The sequence below is a fragment of the Pinus tabuliformis genome, chromosome 4_2 (assembly GCF_031772625.1).
Source record: "Pinus tabuliformis cultivar Carrire ecotype Pingquan chromosome 4_2, CPIR1, whole genome shotgun sequence".
In the NCBI taxonomy this organism is placed as follows: domain Eukaryota; kingdom Viridiplantae; phylum Streptophyta; class Pinopsida; order Pinales; family Pinaceae; genus Pinus; species Pinus tabuliformis.
The window spans coordinates 341059544-341074721 of NC_142304.1; the positions used below are offsets into that span (position 1 = coordinate 341059544).

At 36.6% G+C, this 15178-nt stretch overlaps 1 pseudogene; it reads right to left on the minus strand.

Moving 5' to 3' along the window:
• Nucleotides 1-1539: 1539 nt before the first annotated feature.
• On the minus strand, nt 1540-8160 carry LOC149169331 (cell division cycle 20.2, cofactor of APC complex-like; annotated as a pseudogene).
• Nucleotides 8161-15178: the final 7018 nt, after the last annotated feature.

Genomic DNA, 15178 nt, shown 5'->3' on the forward strand with positions numbered 1-15178 from the left:
GAAAAAGTAGAGATGGGTATGCTTAAATCAAGGTACCTGCAAATATTCTAATTAGCTGAACGTAGAGTATGAAAAATAATTTTGTAATGCAATCCAAAATATGGCAAGAATCTAGCGGGAACTAGATGGAGGAGTCGCAAAAACTCCAAAAACCATCAAAGTTTCATAGGAAAATACAGGCACAGGATGGCTATCGAACAAAGAAAAAATGCCAGAACTTAACCGATTTGAAATGAAAAGGAATACAGGATAAGAATGGTTGGTCTCTCCAACAGCACAATAATAGATGCCAGTAATCATAGGCAAGATAAAATGACCAGATAGAGCCAATGAGCGTGAACAATTTTGACTAACATTCAAGATGTGTTTGGCAACATATGGCAATCATGATTGATCAGGAAGATAGTTTCATGAGAGCAGAGGAATACAAAATATAATGGCTCATCAGTTAAACAACCCAATAACATAACTGGAGGCAAGATATGATCACTGGATACAAGAAGCAGATACAATTTCCACAGAATATCAAGATTTGTTTGGAGACATAGGACAAAGATTATTGTTGAGGCCAGCAGTTCCATGAGAGCGAAAGTTTATAATCCATGGACATGACCTCGCAATAGGGATGCAACACAAGATATTAGTATTGCCTGTCCTAGCAGGACATGAGCTCTCAATTTATTGTCTGCTTATTTAAGGATTTAGTCAGTTCAGTGCAGTCAATATTTTTTAATGTTAGATTTGTAGCCACATGAATCAATATGTATGTGATTAGTTACTCTGATTGATATCAATATCCTATCAGAATTCACACATGTGACAAGAATTGCATGATGGGATAGTGTACCATATTACAAAAATAAAATATACAACAGATAAAAATATAGATATAAGTTCCTTATAGCTAATGAAAAAAATAAATAATTCAAGCATTACCTCCAACATTGAGCATCCCCTCATCATCATTCCATGTGTAGAAGCATGGAGGTCTTTTTATAGTTGTGAATCAGATGCTTGCTAACAGCCATAAAGTATCATTTTTGGAACTGTCTTTGAAGCTCCAAAGAATTGCTAAAACCACTTTAAAGCTTATCACACAGCTGAAGAAATGGATCATTGTCTCACAAAGCTGTTGCGACATCATTCCATCAAGGTCCACAAAAGATAAAAAACACACTTCATGTTAGAGTACAGAACTATAGAGCTCCTGCAAAAGACCTTTGGAAGTAGAAAATAAAACATCTAATTACTACCTTGAGTTGAAAATCCGCTCTGATTCCATGAATCTAGACAAATACTTAGCGGATGTGAGCATGAAACTTGCTGAAAGCCCCTCTATACACAATTCATGCACTTAGCACAAACTAAGAAATTATAATATATTACAAAGAAGGAATTGGAATGTACTACATGAAAATCCAACATAAGTTAGAACTATAGAGTGCTTGCAAAAGAGCTTTGTAAACAAAAAATAGAACATCTAATTAGTACCTTCAGTTGAACATTCATCCTGATTCCATGAATTTTGACAAATAATTCTTAGCTGATGTGCATATGAAACATGTTGAAAGCCCCTTTTGCATCTTTAGTCTTAGTCTTCTTTGAGGCATCAGGAGCCCCAAAAACTTACCAAAACTTGAGTGTTTCATCTGCTGCAGTTGATGTAACTGTGTACCCATTAGGACTCTGAAGAAGTAAAACAATGGTATGGGTGATTAGGACAAATTTAAAGGGAAAACATGGATTGCATGCATAAGTACTCATAAAAAGCATGAATTTTCATACCTGTGCCATATGAAGAACTCTAGCAGTATGCCCTGTAAGTTCAGTAATTTCACCATGGATGGGTATTTCCATAAGGTTAACTGGTTCTGATTTAGCCCATGCGAACTCAATAACTCACACTCATGTCTATTCCACAACAATGAATAGACCTGGGAATGGGTGTCGATGGTATTTAGGTAGGCCCCTGTTTGAGTGTTCCAAAACTTTATAGAACCATCTGAAGTCCCTCCACTAGAGGCCAAAAGATTGTTCTAGAAGGGGCACCATGCCAAGGCATTGATTGCTGCACAATGTTCACCTATTTGGTGGAAGTATTGAGAGGACGGATTATGGGATGCCATGCTCTTGTCCCAAATATAGATTAGATTGTCATTTCTCCCACTTGCAAGTTGTTGGCCGGAAGGAGACCATTTCAATCCACAAACCTCCTGGGTATGTCCTTTGTATGTTTGAACAATGTGTTCATGGGTGTGAACATCATGATTGATTATAATCCCATCAAGCCCTCCTGTGGTGAGAATAGGACCATTCCAAGAAAGTGCACCAACACGGTCATGATGACCTTTCAAGGCTCTTAGCTGCAATTGTGTCATGTAAAATTTAGAGATTGCCATTATATTAGAATGAGAAAACCTTGGAAGAGATAAATATATTTTATTTACCTTTTTATTAGATTGCAAATCCCATAACTGTACAACAAAATTATTCTACCCAACGGCAATTTGGCTCCCATCGAGTGCCCAACTAACGCTGGTAATGGGGCCCTCTTCTTCATCTGCAATCAGAAGCTCAGATATAGAGCTATTAGAAGCATCCCACAAGTATACAGTGTTGTCCAGGGCTATGGACAAAACATTGGTGGAACTCCAATCCAATAGATTCAAGTAATAATCATCTAGAAGGTCGGGCGCATACAGGGTTCTATCTGCAGACTGCAATCAACATGGATAAGTTAAATTACTAGGTGAATGAAGAAAGACAAAGGATAATGGTCCTCAGATAGGCATATCCAGTGTACTAATAACAAAAGCCCCAAACACAATGTAGTTTATCTGGTGTCAGAAAAGTATATAAATGCTTTTGAAAAACGAAATGGGATCATGGCTCGGTTTGTGAAGAAATACTATGTAGTTCTAACACCATTATGTTAATAATTTTTTTTTAAGAAATTGGAATGGGTGTGATAGCGAATTCAACATAGCAAATGAAAAAGAAAATGAAAAATTTGTGTAAAACATTCCTCAAGATGGGATAATGTTGCAATGACAAATACAATCAAGGGCTTTGATTCAATAATGATGTGTCACAGGATGATTTACATGTTGATGCTGATGTGCAGACAAAGGAAAGACCTTTGAAATGGATTTATAAGAAATGGATAGAGTTCTTATCCATTTAATATTGCATGTCTATTGATATAAGGCATCTGTTTGCATTTCTTTGTTGATGGAATGCAAGTTGCAGGTTTTTACCAAGATGGTGAATGGAAAAAGGTTGAGTAGGAGACTCACTTTGTTGCTACAACATTATATTTCATTTCAGCTTCGTAAGTAAAGTGTGCTTAAGCGAAAGTTGAAGGATGAAATGCATGCATGAGGATGATGTGCATGAACACAGAGATGTTGATGATTTCCTTTTTATTTGAAGATGTATGTGTAATTAACTTGAAGGGTTGATTGCTTTGTTGTAAACATGCATGCAGTGTTTACTTGGAAGAAGTTAACTTGGTCTCCAAGATGGAGATAATGATGGAGTATTTCATCGTTTGAAAAAGAGTCCTAATGGTCTTTTTCTGCATGCTTGACTTGAAGAGTCATTTGTTTTTAAAGGCATGTTTTGTGGGCTTGTTGTCTAGTCCATCATTTGTATGCAGATGTAAGACATGGAAGTGTTCACAAGATGTGAAATTTGTTTATTTTTTTGAAGCAGGAGGTTAAGCCATCCAGTTGTTGTCTGTATTTTGTTGTTGTTAACAGTTGTTTTCGACAACTTTTCAAACAGGTACAAATGAAAAAATTTGGAGCAGATGTACTTCACATTTGTTTGAGCCACCTTGGATCAATGATCAAGGCAGAGAAGTTCAAACTACCTTTTGTAACCTTCTCAGCAGGAGATCTGCATGAAGTCAAGAGGAAGATAGCTCTTCCTAGGAGAACTAGCACATCCAGGAAGGAAAGTGGTCAGAGACATTGGTTCAGAGAAACTATGTAGAGGCAACTGTATGGAGGCTGAAAGAAAAGGGTGTTTTTACTCTCATTTACTACTCAGATCAGTATATCAGTCTTTTGGAGACCAAAATTTCTTTAGTGGGAAGGCGTGATCCAAAATGGATCTTGGATAGACTTCTAAGTCTAAAGTGTTCCTCACAGAGGAAAATGAAATTCCAAGGATGCTCCTGGAAATAGTCCCATTGCGTAGATATTTTCATTTTGAATCTACTGCAACTTGAATGGGCTAAAACGGACTTCGAATGATGAAGTTATTGCAAAACAAAGTTTGCCTTTGTTCCTTTGGAAATGAGGCAAATTCTTCCAAAAATGGGCTAAAGGCCTTATAAAGGAAAATCACATCAGAAGGGTGAAGCGGAGGACTTAAGGCAAGGGCAAAAGGAACCCCCGACTACGACCTTCAACTTATCACATCGGGGGTAGGCCTTCGCCTGATATTAGAACCCCAAGCATAGTGACAAGCGACTAGGCGATATGCAATATGCGATGGAGTGATTGCGATATCGGCATCGGCATATGCCATGGTATAAGGGAAGAACCCATGGGCTGTAGCGAATGCGATATGCTGATGCAATATTGACCGTTGCATCAGGTGCGCAGATCAACGGTCTAGATTCAATCGGCGGTCGGGAGATCGGTGATCCCCAATACAAAGGGTCATTGCAATAGCGACATGTGATGCGATATCGACCGTCCGATCAAGGAGCAAATCAACGGTCAAGATTTGATCGACGATCCTCGATGCCAAGGGCAATGCAATTGCGATTTCGATAAGCAATAAGGCACGGACTAGTGGGATTTAAAGACCCGATTGCATAAAATTTGAAATCCAGTTTTTCAGGATTTCTTTGTATTCCCGTGTATTGAGGTTTTGGACCTCCCGCATATGCGATTGCGATATGCCGATGAAGGGTGTATCGATAGGGTTTATAGGGGCAATTTCATAATGTTTGAAGTCCGAATTTCGTGCCTGATAGTGTATTTCCTGTAAATCTTTGTGTATTGGAATTTCGTTCCGTTTTCGGGTTTTCGCTTGGAAGAAAGCCCCGATTCCTTTGTAACTTCCCCTGATCATTGTACCACGCTGCAAGCGGGCGTTTTATAGACAATGATGCATTTGTAACGCAGAGAGAGAGTCGCAGAGCCACAAAGCCAGATGGCCAGTCAAAGAGACAAGGAGTAGAAGAAGCCGCAGAGCCGCAGAGGAATGATTACACGCAGGGAAATGGATGGTGAAGCTGCAGAGCCAGAAGGATGCCTCAAGAGAGCTAGAGAGATCAATTGATGAGGTAGCTAGAAGCGTAGGCAACTGAGGGAGTTTTTGGAGTTGCTTGGAGGTCGAGCGAAAAACCAGAGAGCTGAAAGTCATTGAAAATGGTTGTTGGAAGGTTGCCGAAGAGTCGTTTGGAGATCAAGCGAATTATAGAGACATGTAGAGGTCGAGAGAGAGCTCAGAGAAGCCAGAGCCGAAGAGCTAGAGCTAGAGCCAGAACCCGAGCTAGAGCTGAGAGGCAGAGCCGGAAAGCCTGAGAGATTCAGAGCCAGGGATAAGATGGTGTTCTAAGCCCATCGTGTTCTGTGTAAATCAGTGGAGTTGGGCGTGGAACTTGTAAAATAACTTATGCCATAATCCCAGAGAGCCTAGTTGAGTTGACTAGAGCTCACAAAGACGTAGTCCAAGAGTTTTGGGTGAACTCCTAATTAAATTGTTGCTTTATGTGTTTGTTATTTGCTTCACTGTTTTACTGTTACATGTATTTACACATCAACATAAACAACATAACTTATAGCACATAAACAGTTTTAAAACAAACATAAATATACACCTATTTTCAAGCACTTTTAATTCCGCAATTGGTTAATCACTAGATCTTGGGAATATTTAAGCTTTGGAAGTGGGAGAGGTTCTTGTAAGCTGACAAGAAGCCTTTAGTGCCCCATTTTCAGATCAAGCAATAACTGCATATGCTTCCTAAACCATCTACAATAAGAAATTTTCAACATCCTAATGAAAATTGTGATTTTTCCCTCTACAAAAAAATTCTGTAGCTACATAATCTTATAGAGTTTCACTTATTGTTATTGATGAATTAATACAAAACACTAAATTTTGCTACATTAAGTTGAGACACCTCCCAATATTTCCTTTAAATTACCTTAGAATTAAGAACAAAACAACAAAAGTGTCATCCAAGTATTTCTTATTCATCATTTGCAAAATTCATTACCAAAATTTATTGGGAAGTGAAAATAAACTGATTAAACCATGATTCAAATTTGAGTGAATCTAATTTATCTCCTAATGAAAATCTCTGCTACTTGGCATACCTAAAGGTATAACACACTACTTTGGAAAAGGAAAAATGTATAACATCCATGAAATAATATGATGGGTATGTTAGATTTTAGAGGTACTAGCAAACATTCCAATCTATTAAACATAAAGTATGATAAAAAAGATTTTAGGTTAGGTATGCCAAAATCCAACACTACTTTATATACAATTTCACTTATTGTTATTGATGAAAGTTCTAAATCAACAATCTTTGCTTGCTTGTATGCCCATCACCAAGTCTAGGTCACAATGGTCTTGTGACTAGCCTTTAGTTTCAATAGCCACATGTCACAATGGACCTATTCGTGACATTTCAAATCATGATCCATCTCATTGCAAAGCTAACCCCTCCATCACTTTAGTTGTCTTGCACAATTTGATATTTTTATCAATACTTTGTAATTGCAATATCTTTGAAACCTCCCCACCCCTAACTTGATATATAAGGCTTTAAGAATTGATAGATGATTTGTCACATTGAAAGTTTTTCAATACTATTCTAAACTAATAAAAATAATTACAATTTAGAGGTGATATATTCCATATATATGTCACATTGAAAATTCAGCAATGCAATTTTAAGATATAAAATAAAACATATAATGACACCTAAATATTAGAGTTATACATATTCCATATAATTGTTGTTCAATCTATCTTCAAATATTTTGCCTATTCAAAACATACATTTATTTATCCAATATGATACCATTGTTTTCAGTACCATCTTCAAATATTCCAAATGTTTATAATAAACCTTATATCTATTTGTTAGATTTTCACAATATTCACGGTACATGTTCAGAAACTTTTGAGAGTTATGTTCATGTTACCATGTTAAAATAGCTATTTTTTAGGATAAATTAAAAAATAATACTAATGATGATGATTTATAGATATTTGATATTTAATTTATGAATTTGTAATAATTACACCATTATGTATAAAAATAAAAAAAATATTAAGCAATTCTGGAGAAATTTCCACTTGTAGCTGTTTTCATAAGTTATTAAAAGTGTAATTAAAAAATGTGAGAACTGAATTAATTGTACTGGATAGATGTGATATGTAATGCTAGAACTTCAATCATATTATAATTTATGCCAGTGAAGTGTATATATTGTAGATTCAGTAGAGGAAAATACAGGACAGAGTGAAGTTTTAGTTATTTGATTCAATGCTAAATTGTAATTCAGAACCCTAAGCACCAAAATAACAATAGAATTTCGAAAGTTAAACTGTTTTTAGAAAACTTGTATCTAAACACTTGGAATTATATCCACAAACAGGCATTGCCCTTTCAAAAAAATTATCAAAAGCTTTAAGTAATGGAGGCTACTGATCAGCATTTTGCCTGTATCTCTGTCATTCCCAATGCCTTGAACTAGAATCCGAGAAAGACTTCAAAGTTGATGTCAATTTAAGAATTCGAAGGGTGGAAAATTTTCCTATCGATTGGTGGCATTGAAAAAATGCCGTTGGAAGATTGGTGCCATTGAAAAATGTCACGGGAAGATTATGGGGCAGACATCGATAGATATTGATTATCAATGCCCAAAGGGAAGGAGGAGCTACAATGAGGCAATTGTCAATAAAGAAAGAAAAACAATAAAATGAAATTACAAGACAATTCATGCATAAAAGATAATAAAGATGAAGCCCAAAAACACTTACCAATAACAAAAGAGTGTACCTTAGGATCTTGAGATTAAAAAAATGTAATTGAGGAACCATGCTGCTCTTCTCTGTATGATTCTTCTTCGGAGAGTTAAACCCATCCTCGAACATCTTAGAATGCTGGCAAGATCCCATGTTTGTTAAAGAAACCTTGGCAAGATCCCATGTTCGTTAAAGGCACCTTGAACAATCATCTGTAACATGTGTAGTAACATGTGTAGTAACGTGTAGTAAAGAGAAACAATTCATAGTGTTAGACAAATGTTATGGCAGTGGTAAGTATAGAAATGCATAACAAATTAAACAATATCTTGCAAACTCAAAATGTCTCTCATTTAATAAATTCTGCTACATTAGATTGAAATACTTGACCATGTGTCATTTAGCCTTCAAAGCTAGAGGAAAACCTTGAATTTTATCTTAATTATTCCTACTGATTCTTCACCGACCTCATTTGCAGATTACATCTCATTGATCCAATTTTAATTATGACTAAATGGATAAAAAAAAATTGCTAAACATCTGGTAAATGGTAATATTGAGTATCAATTAGCCATATATAGTAAATTATAAATCATCTACAAATTCTGAATAAATCTGACCAACTGAATGTTGCCAGTATACCTATCAGTATTTCCTTTAAATTACCTTGGAAGGTAATTTGAGAACAGGCAAAGACAGTTTCGTAAATGAAAAAATGAAACCATGTCTAAAATTTCAACTTAATTTTATTTGATGGCATTGGTAACCTGTATTATCTAGTAAGAAAGGTATTGCAAAACACATTTGGAAAAAAAAAATGGCAACATCCATGAAAAAGTAGAGATGGGTATGCTTAAATCAGAGGTACCTGCAAACATTCTAATTAGCTGAACGTAGAGTATGAAAAATAATTGTGTAACGCAATCCAAAATACGGCAAGAATCCAATGGGAACCAGATGGAGGAGTCGCAAAAACTCCAAAAACCATCAAAGTTTCATAGTAAAATACAGGCATAGGATGGCTATTGAACAAAGAAAAAATGCCAGAACTTAATCGATTTGAAATGCAAAGGAATATAGGATAAGAATGACTGGTCTCTCCAATAACGCAATAATAGATGCCAGTAATCATAGGCAAGATATAATGACCAGATAGAGCCAATGAGCATGAACAATTTTGACTAAAATTCAAGATGTGTTTGGAAACATATGGATATCATGATTGATCAGGAAGACAGTTTCATGAGAGCAGAGGAATACAGAATATAATGGCTCAGCAGTTAAACAACCCAATAACATAACTGGAGGTAAGAGATGATCACTCAAGAAGCAGAAACAATTTCCACAGAATATCAATATTTGTTTGGTGACAGAGGACAAAGATTATTGCTGAGGCCAGTAGTTCCATGAGAGTGAAGGTTTAAAATCCATGTACATGACCTTGCAATAGTGATGCAACACAAGATGTCAGTAGTGCATGTCCTGGCAGGACATGAGCTCTCATTTGATTGTCCGCTTATTTAAGGATTTAATCAGTTCAGTGCAGTCTGTTATCTCAAAATCAGACCCTGGAAGGCTGCTGACCAGGGAGACCTTAAGTAACTATTTCAAACCTACTTTAGGCTGAGGCTTAGCCTCCCCAACCTGAGAGGGCTCTCTCAAAGGATTAATGTTTTTGATTATGATTAAGATGGCTAACTCTTGTGAAACAAAGATAGAAAAAATGAGAGTGGTTGAAACACAATTAAAAGGTATCTGTTGGGCTTATGGAGTCACAATCGTTTCAGTATAAAAATGATATCAACCTTACATAGAAGTCAGGGCATTTAGATTTCTACCATTCAGAGCACACCAGAAACATATAGGGCAACACAGTTTATAAATATGTGAAGGAAATTAGAGCACAATCAGTGATTTCTAAGTAATCACACATCTATACCACTGCAAATATTGAAGAGAAGATAATACACAACATTCTGAACAGTAAACTCCTTCTGGTTCCTGAGAAGTAAAATCTAGTCTTGTATTACTAAAACAGAGTCATATAAATAGCACAATAGTTCCAATTTCTCTGAAATTTTCCAACCTCAAGTACATTGATGTTCCTGCTATATATAGTATTCTTTACAAGACTGAGATTCCTCCTCCAGCATGAGGGGAACTCGAAGTCTGCTTGCTATGACACCTATTCAAACTTTAACTACTTATTAAATGTAACAAACTGCTAACTAGATGTTTTAAAAACCTAAGACAATTAGGAGTCTAACTCCAGATCATGCTGGTAATAACATTAATTACAATCAAATCTCTTTCTCTGATAGGTGTTCTCCTTCAATTTAGCTGTGGTGGATTTTCGAAGCTCCTTACTGGTCCTTAATGCCTTCATGTTTGATCCCTTTACTGCTGCTGAGAAGTAGGAAACTGCCCTGTTTTTATGCTTTTGGTTTCCTCAAAGATATTCGGAACCAACTAACCAAGTTGATCTTCTTTTAATTACCCAAACATCTATTTGAGTGCCACATTCCTCATGTTCTGTAAGCCTGACCCATATACATGTGTGATGACAAAGCCCTTTTTAAAGCTGATTGAAAAGTCATTTACAATACTATCATTTGTATAACAAAAGGTTTAAAATTCATATAACTTTTTTCCGCTTGTTTTCCCGTGGCTGGTTGCTTGCATATTGTAGATGATATTTTATAAGCTTTCCTTTCAAAAATGTCCCCTTGGTCCCTCAAAATTCGGTCAACTGAGATTTAATTATGCAGCTATAGCAGTTTCACAGCACGCTACGAAACTGCTGTGCATTATGCGTTCTTTTCAGCAGTTTCGTAGCGCACTACGAAACTGTTGTGTAATCAAAAAACACAGTTTAACACCAAAATCTAACTGACTTGAGCCTCTTTTATTTTGACATATCCCTTTCAACTGTCATTGGCTATCAAAACTAAGTAGAGATGTATCCTTCTTCAAGAAATTATAACAAGGTAGATTATCAAAATTATGAATACAACCTTACTTTTTGTGTGGTTTCCTTAAGGAGATCTTTCCCGCTGGCTTAACTGCAACTTCAACTCTTCAATTTGCCTCTTCATAACCCTATTCCCAGCTCTAAGTTTCATATTAACTCTCCTGATGAACATCGCTTCCTTTATTGCAAGGACTGACCAAGTATAATATTGTGCATTACAGTCAACCACCTCGGGTATTTGGACTGTTTTGTCTTCCCACAGAGCTTGCATTTTGTCAAAATGAGCTTCCCTGATTGCATGCTTCCTAGAGGCTTTCTTCAATCTAGCAATCTCAAGATTAGCTAACCTCAACTTATTTTTCAATTCTTCAACACTACATTCCTCTTGCGGGATGATTTCCTTTCCCTTATCTTCTTTATGCAGCTGTGATGATGATTGTAATGAAGTCACAGGTCTGTCATGGGTTTTTGTGATCTCCTCTGTTTCACCTGTTTCTGGTAGCATCTCCTGTATCTGTTTGAAATTCCTCGTCATGGGTCTTCTTGGCTTAAAGACAAATTGAGCAACCTGATCATCAAACTTGAGCTTTTTCAAGGCTTTGGTTCTTTTAGTCTTGTCTTTACCTGATGCTATCAAATCTGCTTGAACCAGGGGAGATTCTTCAATATCAATGGCTTGCAGTAAGTCATTCAAGTTTCCCTTTGAAACAGGGCTTTCCTCAGCAACCACCTTCTTGCCTTTTTCCTTAGCTAATTGACTCCTGGTCATTCTTCTCTGGACTACTTCTCATACAGATGATTCACGTCTACCTTCTTCGACCTAAGTTTTCTTTTTCAGGGACTACTGGGGTGTGTCCTGGATAACCATTGATCTGGCGGGCTCCCTTACTTGTTTCCTAGCTTTCAATTTGGTGAATCTCTTGGATCTTTCTGTATGATGACCAGTTGTTGGTGGAGAATTTTTCACAGCTTGGGGACTGAGACCAGTTTCATTTTTAAAACCAGACATAAACATAAACATGGGCCAGTCCCTACCTACTCTCTAGAGTTCATGCAGAATGATCAACTTAACTAAGCCATGGTGAAACAATGAGGTCTCACAGGCTTCTTTCCTTAGCTGCACCTTGTCACACATTTTTCTTAGGCTACGAAATAAGTAGAAAGGTAAATCAAGAGATATCTTTCCTGTGAAATGCAGTAGAAGCTTGAAATGATATGAATACACCTTGTTATATCTCCCTTCACAGGTAAGGTACCTCTGTATGCAGGTAAGCAGATTAGCATATGAGTCCTTGACATAATTTCTAGGCACAGACTTGTTTAAATCTGAGTCAATGAACTCCGGCTTCAGAAATTCTTTGCAGGGAGTCATATCAAATTTAAAATTTTTAAACCAACTTTCTTGTCCCCTTGGAATCTCAGTAACTGTGGATATTACCTTTGGTGAGATTTACAATTCAAGCATCCCAACCTTTGAATTCAGTCCTGTGAAATTCAAGGCAAATTCTTTGGTTATTTGCACATGACCTCCCTGGAGTTTCTCGCAAAAATTCCAACATCCAACCTGCTTGAATGCATGCTCAACTTCTCTGTTCCTCAAGATAATGTCTACCCCTTCAGGTTCGTTCCTCAAACATCTACCTGACCTGTGCTCTTTTCTTTCTGGAGATCCTTCCATGAGACTTCAGTGTAATGAAGGTTTGAAATACTCGCACTGCTTAATCTTCGATCTCTGCCTCGCTTGAATGGTTGCCTCGTTTGATAACTGCCTCGCTTGATGTACAATGAATTCAAATTGAACGCTTGCAAATTTGTTCCTCATGCAATGAATACAATCATAATTATGACTGTGAATGTCTAGCTCTTATTGAAACTTGCAATCCGAGTGTACCAAGGTACCTAACGAGATTAATAATGAAGATAAGCGGTTGGACATGATATGTGAAGTGTATAATCTGACAGTGGATGATGCAACCATAATTGAACTTGATAGATCTGACAGTTAAGAAAGATTTGCTACGGATTGCACGAATCTCCGATTTCATAGCGCAGCCAGTGTAAAATCTGGATTATGCGCTATGAAATCACCTAAAGCATGTTGCGCTGCAAAAACACCTAAAAAGGATTTATGCACTGCGAAAACACCTAAAAATGATTTATGCGCTACGAAATCACCTAAAGAGCTTTGTAACACATAATAACCTTTGAACAAAGTTGACATATGGAAATTGTGTGAGTTATGAGACTAGTGATGGATGAGAATGAATAGTTGACCTTTATTTAAGCCTGCCATCAAGACTCCTAAGACTCAGAATCTAAGGCAAACAAAAAATCAAACCTAGACTAGCACTGAACCTTTACCATCAAACTGATGTGAGAAATTTGGGAATTAGAATTCTTAAGTGATAACACAATCAATATTTTTTAATGTTAGAATTGTAGCCACATGAATCAATATGTATGTTATTAGTTACTCTGATTAATATCAATATCCTATCAGAATTCACACATGTGAAAGGAATTGCATGATGGGATAGTGTACCATATTACAAAAATAAAATATACAACAGATAAAAATATAGATATAAGTTCCTTACAGCTAATGAAAAAAATAAATAATTCAAGCATTACCTGCAACATTGAGCATCCCCTCATCATCATTCCATGTGTAGAAGCATGGAGGCCTTTTTATAGTTGTGAATCAGATGCTTGCTAACAGCCATAAAGTATCATTTTTGGAACCATCTTTGCAGCTCCAAAGAATTTCTAAAACCACTTTAAAGCTTATCACGCAGCTGAAGAAATGGATCATTGTCTCACAAAGCTGTTGCGACATCGTTCCATCAAGGTCCACAATAGATAAAATACACACTTATGCTAGAGTACAAAACTATAGAGCTCCTGCAGAAAAGACCTTTGCAAGCAGAAAATAAAACATCTAATTACTACCTTTGTTGAGATTGCAACAAGATGATGGAGCTTAGTGAAAAGAGTCGCTTTCACTAAGTGGGCCCGCAAGAAAATTATGGCGCAAGTTCTATTTTTGATCCCAGCAGGGATGATCACAGTGTGGGTGACCACAGTATGAGTGATCATAGTGTGGGTGACCACAGGGTGAGTGATCAAAGTCTATTTTTAGACTGGGTGTCAAAAATAGAAAAGTCAAATATTATTGTCTCATAATAATATTTGGACTATAAACTTGATCTTATTCTCTTGGAGCACTTCAGGATGAGCTATGGATGTGGTACATGTAGATCCCAGAGGGAAATACGTGGTTACCTATGGGATGACTAATATTTGCATGCAGGACTTCAGTTAGAACTCAAGTGAGTTGAGTTTAGTGGACTGGAGGTGCAGTTGATGTAGTTGTGTTCAGTTTAGCTTTGTTAAACTGGTTGTATTTAGTCTAACTGGAAAATAGACTAATGATGAGTTGTTAAACTAATTATTAACTCATAACACAACTATAGAATACATCAGTTAACTCAGTTGCATGTCAGTGCATGTTCAGTTCAGCAGGGACGGGTGTTAGAGAATCAGATTGCTATCAGTTGTGACTATAGTTGTGCATCAGATCTTGCACAATTAGAGGGATTGAGTATGCCAATGAATTGGCCAATATAAAGAATTGTAGCCTGTTCTCACGTCTTACAGAGTGTGAGTGATTCTTTGTAGGTGAAATACGAGTTTGGTAAACCATTCTCATCATTGAGCTGGAGAGGCAGGCAAGCAGTGGAATAGATTTGGAGATCAGATCTAAGCTGTATTGTGTGTAATAGGTGGAGCTGGTACTGGATTGCTTGTGATAAGAATTGTACTTTGTAATGTTACATGGTCTCAATCATTAATATACAAATAGGATGCTTTCCCCGGGTTACATACTGTGTTAATGTGTGAATGCTCTTGATGTTTTATTGTTATTGATGCTGCTATATTGATGATCAACATAGAGGAGCTTATGTATTGTGTATGTATTTCGCAATAGTACATGATCAGGATAATCTCTGTTGAATATGTGTTAAATTATTAAAAATTTATACAACCTTGAGTTGAACATCCGCTCTGATTCCATGAATCTGGACAAATACTTAGCGGATGTAAGCATGAAACTTGCTGAAAGCCCCTCTATACAAAATTCATGCAATTAGTACAAACTAAGAAATTATAATATATTACAAAGAAGAAATTGGAATGTAC